The following is a 13,308-nucleotide window of genomic DNA, read 5'->3' as shown; positions in this document are numbered from 1 at the left end:
ATTTACTAAAATAACTGCATTTCCATGTTGTGTGTACTGTGGGAGACCAGATATAGTGAATGCAGGGTCCTGAGTTTAGTAACACTTTTTCTGATTTGAATACGTGTTCTGGGTCATTGATGCAGAAAGCTGTCAATTTAGTTTAGCCAAGCTACTAGTATTTACAGGAGATCAGTAGTGAGAGCATCCATATTGCTCAAGATAGGTTTACATTACCTACTTTGCTAGGATTAGGATGCAACAGACATACTGTATGTATCTTTGGGTTTATGTAACACAGGGCATTATCTCTTTTTTCTGTACAATTTCAATTATGAATGCTGGTTAAACTTCACTGACATACATTTTCCAGCTAGCTGGAAATTTTCATAAAATCTTCTTAATAGTTTGCCTCCTCTTTCTTCTTGTTACTTTTATATTGATACATAATCTAATTATTGAGAAGAAATTTTCAGCTCATTCGAATCAAGTTAATTGTCGTGATGTGACCTCAGTTACAGTCAGTCCTGGGGTTACGAACAGAATAGGGTCTGTAGGTTTGTTCATACAGTGTTACTAAACCCACAACAGTAAAATCAGTCTGTATATGCAGTAAAGCATGCTTGCTATACTCACTGCGGAACTTAAGGGGTAATCCCTTCTTCCACAGTCCCCAATCCATCTGCTGATAGAGCAGTGCCTTGGGGGAAAGCTGCACATGCTCAGTTTGGTGTGTTTTGCTAGAGAGTTTTTTTTTGGGGGGGGGGGGGGGGAGAGTGCATATGATCAACACAGGGTTAATATCCACTGTCCAGACAGAGGGTAATGGGGCATGCAGCCTCATAAGACAATCAGGGGAGAATGAAAACTCCTCTTACAAGCTTTAACCAATGCTCTGCTGGATGCATTCACAACACTGCTCTAACTGCTGATGAGAAAAGGTATTTAGTAGTTTATATTTACTAAAACAAATTAAATTTCCATGTTCTGTGTATTGCGGGAAACCAGATATAGTGAATGCATGGGTTTAGTAACACTGTACGTTGAATTTGTATGTAAGTTGGAACAGGTAAGTTTTTTAAGTGTAGCTCCAGCCCCAAAAAAATATTGGTACGTTTTTTGGATAGCATAGGGAATGGGTAACACCTCTGTAATGTTTGTCTTGCTGTCTGTGCCTCAGTTCAGAAGATTTCACCTCATTTTCTGTCCCTGTGACAACTGGATTTTGAAACTTTGGGGTCATGGAAACAAGGATTGGTGATGAACCTTCAGCAGAGACACCTTTTTCCCATGATAACTCTTACAGGAGTGAATTTTCCTCCCTAGGGTATATTTCCTTTCACTTCTTGTTTCTCCCTTCGTTTGTAAGTATGAGTCGTTCGTAACTCGGGGACTGCCTGCACATTACTGAAAGCCTTTAGAATAAAATCCCATTTCCTGCATCTTCAACCACCTTTCAGGATCTCATTTGCACTCAGGTTTTAGAACCAAATGAGGCCACTTCTTTATTTGGCTCACATTCAGGATCCTTCTTAGAGAAAAGAAATACACATTAGCATTTCAGATGTCAAGCATAAATCTCCCTCTGTTCCTTATTTTCTCCTAATGTCTCTTCAAAGTCTTGCACGGCTGGCTGTCTAAATAAAAATTATTATTATTTTGTTTGACTAAGACATTGACCTGATCTGCTTTTGACCGTCTACTAACCCATTTTCTGACTGTAAGAGTTGCCCTTTCTGGCAATCTTCTCATCAATTAAATACTCATTTTTTTTATTTTTGGCAACAACAGAAAGAGATATGGCCAAATATTAAACCGGCAAGCTGTGTGCATTTGACAGGACTTCTATCATCTGTTTGAAAGTGATGAATCCTAATAGAGTCATACAAATTCAGCTCAAGCAATGTAAACAGATGTTTGCATAAGGCACAAACGTCTGCAGTCCTCCATGGTGCATAGTTATGCCCTCTGACTTCCGTGTCTTCACAAGCAATTTCAGTGTATATACAAGTCATACACAGATTTCAGAGATTCCAGATAAATTAAACATTAAATTCAATAGAACTACAGCTATTTCTATCCCTCATGGTAATCCCTATTCTTAGCTAGCACAAAGACAGCAAGGAGCTGCAGAAAAGAGGAATTATGACTTCATGGAGTACATGACACAGGCAATGTATTCATAGACCAGGTGGTGGCCTTACACAGCTGGGCTACAGAAGCCTGGTGCCAAAATGCCCAGGAAACTCCCACCAATCTGGTGGAGTGGGCAGATTTGCCAATGACAGCTTAAGTTTTTGTGGTCAGATTTCTTACACATTGCACAATAGATAACCTGGAAGAAGGGTGTTCCTTGTGAGGTCCTGAGGAGAGGACAAATAGGGAATCCATTGGTCTGACTGAAGCCATAGCATTGAGGTAGACTCTAATGGCTCTAGACTAGACTACGTCCAGACAATGAAGAGATATTTTCTTTTGGATGCTTTGAAGCAGAGCAAAACGTTGGTAAGACTATGTCCTTGGAAAGAAAGGATGGCCTTGGCAGTAAGATAACCTTGTCTTTGTGAAGAATGAGGAACAGCTCCTTATGGGAGGTACCAGCCTTGTGCAGTACCTTAAAAATGTTTTTATTGCAGAAATAAAAGAGATGTCTACTCACAAACAGCACAGGATATCAAGCTCATCAATATCCACAGTGACCCGCACACCCTGGTCCACTGTGCTGATCCCAACATAGGGAAGACACTTTAAATGGCTGACACATTTTGAGGGTAGGTACCATCTTCTTCAGAGCCAAACTATACTCATGCATAGGCCATCCAATGGATGGCCTATGCATGAGTATAATTCAAATGTCCACCAGCACTCGAGTGCTTCCAATACCAACCCCAAGCAGCTGAACAAAACACCAAAGCCTCCTGGTATATAAATCCAACGCCTCGGGAATACGTTAGTTGTCAAAGGTGAGTACTCTCTTGCCACTCACTTACCCAGACTTTTACCAGATTTTCTGACCCACATGTATTCAAATGGGTCTAAAGCTTCACAACACTCCTGTCTCTGTGTCCTCTGTTCCTTTTTGAGTGATACTGAGAAGAGGAGGATTCTGGGGAGGAAAACCTGGATTAGGAGTGAATTGATAAGCCTTGAAAAGTGGATGTTTGGTAAGAAGATAAGCAGGAGGGCTGAGAAGTAATGTGTCATTGCTGATTTTATATATAGTAATGTTTCATGCTAAATCAAAATAAAAAGAGCAGAAGGTAGAGGGCCTTGAAAAAGTACCCATACCGCTTCAAATTTTCCACATTTTGTCATGTTACAACCAAAAATGTAAATGTATTGTATTGGGATTTTGTGTGATAGACCAACACAAAGTGGCACATAATTGTGGAGTGGAAAATAAATATCTGAAAAGTGTGGCGTACATTTGTATTCAGCGCCCCTGAGTCAGTACTTTGTAGAACCACATTTTGCTGCAATTACAGCTGCAATTCTTTCTGGGCATGTCTCTACCAGCTTTGCACATCTAGAGAGTGACATTTTTGACCATTCTTTTTGCAAAATAGCTCAAGCTTTGTCAAATTGGATGGAGAGCGTCTGAGAACAGCAATTTTCAAGTCTTGCAACAGATTCTCAATTGGATTAGGTCTGGAATTTGACTGGGCCATTCTAACACATGAATATGCTTTGATCTAAACCATTCTATCAGCCCTGGCTGTACGTTTAGGGTAGTCGTCCTGTTGGAAGGTGAACCTCTGCCCCAGTCTCAAGTCTTTGCCCTGTATTTAGCTCTATCCAACTTCCCATCAACTTTGACCAGCTTCCCTGTCTCTGCTGAAGAAAAGCATCCCCACAACATGATGCTGCCACCACCATGTTTCACGGTGGAGATGGTGTGTTCAGGGTGATGGGCAGTGTTAGTTTTCCATCACACATAGCGTTTTGCTTTTAGGCCAAAAAGTTCAATTTTGGTTTCACCTGACCAGAGCACCTTCTTCCACATGTTTGTGGGAAGCCTTGTGGGGGACACAGCAAACTGCAAACTAGCCTTCTTATGACTTTATTTCAACATTGACTTTCTTCTTGGCATTCTTCCATAAAGGCCAGATTTGTGGAGTGCATGAATAATAGCTGTCCTGTGGACAGATTCTCCCACCTGAGCTGTGGATCTCTGCAGCTCCTCCAGAGTTACCATGGGCCTCTTGGCTGCTTCTCTGATTAATGCTCTCCTTGCCCGGCCTCTCAGTTTAGGTGGACGGCCATGTCTTGGAAGTGTTGCAGTTGTACTTTACATTTTCCGTTGATAGATTGAACAGTGCTCCGTGAGATGTTCAAAGCTTGAGATATTTGTTTATAACCTAACCCTGCTTTAAACTTCTCCACAACTTTATCCCTAACCTGTCTGGTGTGTTGCTTGGCCTTCATGATGCTGTTTGTTCACTAATGACCTCTAACAAACCTCTGAGGGCTTCACAGAACAGTTGTATTTATACTGAGATTAAATTACAAACAAGTGGACTCTATTAACTAATTAGATGACTTCTGAAGGCAATTGGTTCCACTAGATTTTAGTTAGGAGTAACTGAGAAAAGGGGTCTGAATACAAATGCACACCATACTTTTCAGATATTTATTTGTAAAACATTTTGAAAACCATTTTTATTTTCCTTCCACTTCACAATTATGTGCCACTTTGTGTTGTTCTGTCACATAAAATCCCAATAAAATTCATGTATGTTTGTGGTTGTAACATGAAAACATGTGGAAAGTTTCAAGGGGGTACAAATACTTTTTTAAAGCACTGTAGTTGCTGTAATTGCTCTGTTAGGGCCTGATCCTGGAAAATAGGTTCATGTTGGTTATCATTGTACATGTTTATTTAACTGCACTTTAAAATACTAAAATATCAGACGAATACACAGTGACCCTATCTTACCAGGTTTTGACACGGACCAGGCTTTGCGCGTTATGGTGGGCATGCCCTGAAGGGATATTCAGGGACTGGATTCCATAGCTATGGGCCACAATCCTGGACTTTTATAGCACCCTGCGGCTGACTACATTGGACAAAGTTCCAAGGTGAGCGTCCATGTAGGATTTAGTTCCCAAAGCAACATTCCCCCCATAACTTTTAATAGAGCTCATCTTCTGCTTACTGGCAGGTCCCTTTCTGCAGGTCTGAACTGCAGCCAGGACTACCTGTTTATTGGTTGGAGCACTGATGTGGCTACCTCTGCAAATAGATTCCAACCACAGCTCAGACGTAGCAAGTTGCTGTTAAGCAGAAAATAAAATCTCTTCAATGATAAGGGCCTGCTCAACCTTGGCATCCTGGTGCATCAACACCAAAACATCCACAAAAAAAGCACCGCTTTTTGCAATAATGTGCATCACAATAGTATGTTATGAAACACGTGCATCAGAGCTGTGTTGTCTTGTGTTAGGGTGCCATAGTCTGATGTTAGGACTTGTAACAAAAGAAACACTGAAGTGGTCATTGAAGGTCTTCTGAAAATTATAGAGGATTGGCTGTCTCTGGCTCCAATAGTTGGAGACACTGATGTGGAGCAACTCTGCAGATCAGAAAAGTCAGAACTTTATATCCGCATTCCTGTTTTTAAACAGTGACTTTCAGCCCTAATTCACACTGATGTGGTGCAGAATTTGCAATGTTTTCAGTGCAATTTCACACCCCATCAGAATCGCACCCCATTCACGTGAACCGCTGCGGGTGTGTATGTTCCACTCACACTGTAAAAAAATAAAAGTCAGCAGCTACAAAAACTGTGGCTGCTGACTTTTTTTAAAAACAGCCACTCACCTGTCCCACGATCCCCCATTGCCCCTGCTACAGCCCATTTCACCGGCCGTCCTGTATTCCAGGCGCCGGCATCTTCAAATTGGGCACCCGGCTGTGACAGCTTGTGGCTTCACAGCCAGGTGCCTACTGCGCATGCGTGAGTAGCGCTGTGCTTCCTGAATGGCCCCGTAGTCTTCTGGGACCTGTCACTTATCCCAGAAGACTTCGGGGGGGGGAGGGAGGGTAGTAGGACAGCTTCCGTTTCCAATCGCCTAGGCAATCGTAGTGGAAGTGGAAGTGGGTACCTGTCAAATTCGAGTACCCGTTTCCCCCACCCTGCTCCCCAAAGGTGCCAATCCTTAATGGGGAGCGGGGACCAATCTTTAAAGTGGAACATCCCCTTTTGGGTGGAACTCCACTTTGAGTTAACACCACCCTGAAGATGGTTTGCAAAACGTGGTGCGATGTGCAGAATTGGATTGCATAGGTGTGAATACCAATGCGGTCTGATTCTAGTGTGGACCCAAAAAAAGGGTCCTGCACGTTTTTGGTGCGGTGCGAATAGAGCTATACAAAATGTATGGCTCCAATCGCACCGCACATAAATCGCAACTTATTTGCACAGGAATGCGGTGCGGTTCCTGTGCGAACCACATGCGATATACTGCACTGCACATATGTGAACCCGTGCTGAACGTACTAAAGCAATTGAAACCTCATAACAGCCAGGGAACTAGGATTTTTAGAAAGGATATTTCAATAAAGGCATCCGACATACAGTACATCTTCACTACAGGTTCCCTTTACGCTATTCCAGATTAGGTCTTATTAATGATTTTTACAGGGGCAAAATGTGGCTTCTCTCTTGAGTCTATACCTTTTTTAATACAAGAAAGTACTTTGATAGCGTTAGAAACTGCAGCTTTGCATTATATTCTATTAAGTATATGATCTACCAGAACAACTCGATCCTTCTCCACCACGGATTCACTGTTCTCCTAATGTGTATGCTACATGCATGTCTTTAGCCCCAAGTGCATAACTTTACATTTATCAATATTGAATCTCGCTTGCCACATAGTTGCCTAATCAACCCGTGCATTGAGGTCGGCTTGTAAATTGGAGACATCCTGTAAAGACGTTATTCCACTGCATAGTTTAACCCCTTGACGCCGGCATAACACAAATATGTGGCCTCACAGAACTGGGCATTTTTTCCATGGGGCTGCATATTTGCGTACCTGTCTTTGTGCTGGGAGCGTGCCGCACAGCGCACTCCCAGCACAAAGACTGGGGTGTCACTGAGATTCCCAGGTCCTGTTCTAACGATCAGGACCCGGGACTCACAATTCCGGGTCACACGATCGCTATGATAGCCTCTGATTGGCTATCACAGTGATCAGTTTTTTTTTTTTACTAATCTGGGCCTGTTTGCCTTTGATAAAAAATAAATAAATAAATAAATCAGGAGATATCCATTACCATTTACCACCAAATGAAAGCCCAACTTGTCCTGAAAAAAAACAAGTTATAATCCACCTGGATGTACAAAGTAGTTGTGATGATATGTACAGTTTTAGTAACACATGTCAAAGTTGCAAAATTGGGCTTAGGCATTAGGATTTGTTTTACCCTTAGGCATGAAGGGGTTAATGCATCTGCAAACACTGCAATAGTACTTTTAATCTCAAACTCTTTATAATTTATAAATATGTTGAAAGTAAGCATCCCAACACTGAGCCATGGGGAACACCACTAATACCTTAGATCATTCAGAGTATAAATGATTAACCAGTTCCACACCGACCTTTAGCATAAATACTGCTACAGGGCGGCACAGGTGTGCAAAATCACACATATATACACACCTGATTTTTGCAGTTCAGGGTAGGGGGCGCATGTGCGCCCTACCCACTCCACCATTTGTTGCCTCGGCTGTCAATCCCCGGGTCCCGGCCAGTGATTACTCGCTGGTGATTGCAGAGTATCTTCGATGGGGGAGAGACCTGTATGTAAACAATACAGATCTCTCCCGTCAGCTCCTGAACACTGCTTTGTATGAGCCATACAAAGCATTGTGCTTACAGTGAAGCATACACACAGCCCCCATAGTGAAACAGCACACAGTTAACCCTTTGATCGCCCCACATGTTAACCGCTTCATGCCAAGTGCCATTAGTACAGTGTCAGTGCTTTTTATTAGCACTGATCACTGTATTGGTGTCACAGGGGATGTCAGTGACACCAAGTCAGTTCCCCTCAGTGTCAGAATGAGAAAGACATGCAGCAGAATACATTTTGACCTAAATTTATGACGAAATTTGATTTAACATTTTTTTTTACTGGACGTTTAACAAAAAGTAAAAACATATTGTTTTTTCTCAAAATTGTCATACATATTTTTGTTTATAGCGCAAAAAATAAAAACACACAGGCAATCAAATACCACCAAAAGAAAGCTCCATTTGTGGGGAAAAAAAAAGGATGTAAATTTAATTTGGGTGCAGCGTTGCATGACCGCGCAATTGTCAGTTAAAGTAACGCAGTACCATTTACCAAAAAATGGCCTGGTCAGGAAGGGGGGGGGGGGGGGGTAAATCCTCTGCAGGGCACATGGTTAATAATCACTCTCCAACTATGGTCTTCTAGCCAGTTTTCTATCCATTTACAAACACAATTTGTTAAGCCTATAGACTTTAATTTACATATTAGCTGTGTGTCAACTGTGTGTAAACTGTGTATTACCTGTATCAAACTCATTTGCAAAATCCAAGTATACTGTCTGTAGCCACTCCTTTGTCTAAGTTTTTGGGCATTATCATTTAGATAAGGATTTCAAGTCCACAGGTACTTGCAGAAATCCCTAATCAGAAAATTGTAGAGGGAAATTGTGATTAGACAGATTAGAAAACCTAATTGCTATGGTGTGAGAATACAAAGGTACCTTGACATATTAGCAAGCTCCTCCTTCCTCCCTGCACCATAGTATAAAATAGAAATGCTTGGTTATCCAAACATTCTTTTTTTTTGCCTAAGGCTGTGTTAAAAGCCACCTTCCAACTATAGGATTGTGTCTATATGCGCAACCATACTCTGAAATCCGTGACCAGCTTAACTTTGCCCATTCCAGGCTAATGTCTCAGTTTGAGTTCACGTCTATCCCTGCACCACATATAATAGCCAGTAAGGCGCCAGGGCTTATTACTGTTTATTACTGAACACAATGAAAATTGTCAATGTAGATATCAAGTCTGGCAGGGCACCAGACAAGAAAAATATAACACACAGGCAAATCAGTCCCAGTACTCGGAAAGCATACTGATAAGGCTTTCTGTCCAGTAATAACACTTGTTGACTCTGACTAGGACCAAGATGATGCCAAAAAATTCTCTTTTTACCTCGATAAGAAAAGATTTAATAAAAAAAAAGAAGCCAGAACAGAATTGCTGGAATAAGGGGTTGTCATAGTACTGTTACTTACAAGCATATTTATAAAGCAAGTGTGAAATTCCCCAGACATCAATCACGGTTTTTTATTTTATATATATTTATTTTTTTTTAGAGGTACAACATATGTACCCAGTTGATTCACCTGTAGTGAGTTTTTGGGGTGATTTGTTAAGATTTGTTGTTTATAAACCCACAATTTTTAAACACTAGGGTTCATATTTGTAAACACATTTAGATTGTGGATAGATTCTAGAAGCTTGAATCATTCACTGACTTTTTATCTGCTGGGGCTAGTGTTGAGCTCCCTGCACTTCACAGCTCCGCTCTGCCATGTGCTCCTGTTATTATCTATGTGTCACATAGCCCAACTGTAGCCAACAATTCTTTTTAAAGTTGTAAACTGTGTGCATATGTAGGCTTTCATTTATTTAAAGTGTTACTAAACCCACAACAGTAAAATCAGTCTGTATATGCAGTAAAGCATGCTTGTTATACTCACTGTGGAACCTAAGGGGTTAATCCTCTGCAGTGTGTAAAAAAGGCTGTTTGATCCTGACTTCTCTGCCCTCCTCTTGTTGAAATGACCACCTGATACAGACAATCTGTAGTCACATTCACATGCTCAATTTGTGTGTATTGCTGGAGAGGTTTTAGTTCTCAGTTGAAATATCGACAAAACAAAATACCTGTATAATCATACCAAAACCACAATCAAAGTCTATAGTGATAAATGCAATAATGCTTTTCATGCTTATCCACAATTGTGATTAACCAACAATAAAGTGCAATGTGATCTCTCCACTTGTTCACTAAATGTTTAAGACACTGGGGTTTATTTACTAAACCTGGTTGACTCAGAATCTTGTCCACTTCTGCATAAAAACCAATCAGCTTCCAGGTTTTATTGCTGAAGCTTAACTGAACATGCTGAGGTTAGAAGCTGATTGGCTACCATGCACAGGTGCCCAAGATTCTGAGTCAACCAGGTTTAGTAAATAAACCCCTTTGTGTCCTCCACCAGCCATGCTCTGAGGCTTACCAATAGAGATGCATCTCTCTCATGAGAAGTCAGACAGTGCTTGTTGTAAACATAGGCATAAGCCATCTGGGACTCAGCTGCTCACAACAAAGTTTTCCTCTCCATCACCGCCAATGTCACAGCATAAATATAAACAAAAAGACCAAAAAAAACCACTCCCAATAGTGTATGTCTGGTTGGCACTTTCATTAAGATGGGTTAAAAACACTGCCATCGGCATTGTGTTTAATAAGAACTGAGAAAAGTCTTTTTTGACTTAGCAAGTCTCTTAGTACCCATAAGTGTCTGTTTGGCTGTGGTGCTGTTAGGCAAAGACCAATATGTACTGCATCAGTTATTTCACATAAAACTACAATTTCCAGAATTCTTGGTAACAATGCGCGCATATGCAGTGATGTCACAACTTCCGGTTTCACCCAATGCAATTCGTCATATGACATCATCAGGGGCATGAAGGAGCCCCTTGTCTTATATACTACAAACAATTACAGGTTAAAGGAAACCCCGGAACCGGATGTCAGCTTTAAAAATCACAGACGTCCATTTTACAACTGGCAAATGGGTATTACACAGCCCGCTCTTCCATACTGGGCATGTCGAGCCTACTGACATCTAGAGACTAAACATGGACATGCAGTATGCTGTACAAAATACCCATAAACTGCATATTTGCTTAATATAAAAAATTACATTCCAATGTAAATCAAATGGATTAAAAAAAGTAAAATTAAAATATGTAAAACCTCCTAAATAAAAGGAAAAGAATCTCATATAAAAATAAAAATATTCATTCAGATGTTTCCTTTTTCAGATAAAATAGAGACAGGAATATAGTCATAATTTAAACAGAGTTAATCTCATTCCCCTAACCACTAATTAATGGGACAATTGGTCATTAATAAAAGCATTTGCATCCCATTTCACATTTAATTCACATGGGGAGAAAACACACAATTCATATATCCACCTGGTCTCCATTTTAGATATTTCACTCCTGATCCAACCACCCCACCAGTTTGGAATATACTTATCTATCCCAAGAAACAAGGTTCCACTTAGGTACTTATGAACCAAAGCATAATGCTTGGACACACTGGGGTTTATTTACTAAAGCTGGAGAGTGCAAAATCAGACTCGCTTCTGCATAGAAGCCAATCAGATTCTAGCCTCAGCTTGTTCAATTAAGCTTTTGCAATAAAACCTGGAAGCCGATTGGTTTCTATGCAGAAGTGAGTCTGATTTTGCACTCTCCAACTTTAGTAAATCTCCCCCACTGTGTCCACAAACTATGCTTGATATTACCCACATATTTAACTGAACATGCAGGGCCCCATCTGTACTGGCACCATGCAAAAGAAGGCTTGGTGCAATTGTTATTCATGCGGGAGTTAGGTTTCCTTGCCCTCAGTAATGTGGGAGTAATGTGGAAATAACCAAATTAGAGATGCCCCTATCCTTTAAGACTTCAACAGCCATGCCATTAATGTATCTTTCTGGAAGTGACTTTTCTTGCTATTCGTAATGTAGGAATCACAGACTCAGAAACCCCTCTATCATTTAACACTGGGGTTTCAACAGACTGAAAAGCAGGATGGAATAGGGGGCCTAAGGTTAGTAGGTCTTCTCAGTTTGGTAGAAGTCAAGCCTTGTCTTCCAGAAGTCGGGAGTATGTACCACTTACTTCTGTGCAAAAGCAATCACAAAGACCCTTTCTTCCTCAAAAGAGGATCTTCATCAGAGGGAAGGTATAAACCTGTTGGAACAGAGTCTAAAATATCACTAGAGTATCTGCTATGAAGGTTAGAGCATCCCTGGTCTTGGCCGTAAACATGTTCAGCTTGCTGTTGAACCCAGAGGCCAGAATATCCTCATTTGGTTTTCCCCATAATAGACGAACTTTGGAAGATCTTGGGGTGCAGAGACCACTCTCCTGGGTCTAAGTAGGGGCCTCCCAGGTCTGGGTTGCAGAATGGAGGTCCAATGTTGTAGAGACAACCTGATATTCTCAGTTCCAGAATGTTGATGGAGAGTTTTGACTCCTGCAGGGACTATGTCCCGTAGACGGTCAGGGGGGTTGTAAGCTCCACCCCATCTTGTAAGGATCACATCTGTCTTTGCCACATTCCAAATCATGTGAAGCAACACAGAATTTCTTGGTATAATAGGAAACATTTGAGACTGGAGTGAATAAAATACAAATGGCTGAAGTGAAATGTACAGGGTGACCAGCAGCAGTAGCAAAGATATTTGTAATTTTCTACTTTGTCACATGAACAAAAAATATGTATCAGGGAGCCCGAGCTGCTGCAACCCCTAAATCAGGTATCAGGCAAAGATGGGTATATAGTATAAGGAGTGTAATACCAAAAGGGTATGGCATTTAATCATTTTCCCTAACAGATTCCCAATCCTGGGATGAAAATTGCACATTACAGTCATTCTCCCATTTAGACAATTTGGGTAAATTAGTGTCGTGTAAAATAGAAAATAAATTACGATTTAACAGAGATGAAACCTTTGCCTCTGGGGGAGTTCTTACAAATGGATTCAGAATTGGAGGGAGAATATGTTGTCGACTGGGTACCAAGCAGAAAAAAAATGCCTAATTTGGAGAAAGTGAAAATATTCACGAAGAGGGACATTATGCTTCTGTTGAAGGATAGGAAACGGGACAAATTTACTATCAGCTAGGAAAGCGGAGAGCGTAACTAAAGAGCCCCACTTCCACAAAGAAAATTGAGTGGAGTTAGGGAATTCTGTTACAAAAGAAGGGTCTCCTAGAAATGAGCAACTGGCATGGCTGAAATCAATAGAAATTTACAGTATAATTGGAGATGGGCCATATTTTAAAAAAGACAGGGAAACCAATATATTAGCTGGGACCAGATCTTTATAGAAAATGGTTTTGGACCAAAGTACGCCAGACAAATAAATAGGTTTAATAGAAGCCTCAAAATAAATCCAAGGTACTTTACCATTAGGGATATTCAATTGGTCTATTTCAGAAAGCCTAGAGGCTAAGTAATTGGACCAAAGATGA

Source organism: Staurois parvus, unplaced genomic scaffold (genome assembly GCF_062004578.1).
Source record: "Staurois parvus isolate SC_StPar_1 unplaced genomic scaffold, SC_StPar_1.0 ptg000694l, whole genome shotgun sequence".
Taxonomy (NCBI): Eukaryota; Metazoa; Chordata; class Amphibia; order Anura; family Ranidae; genus Staurois; species Staurois parvus.
Note: the sequence above shows the minus strand (reverse complement) of the source record.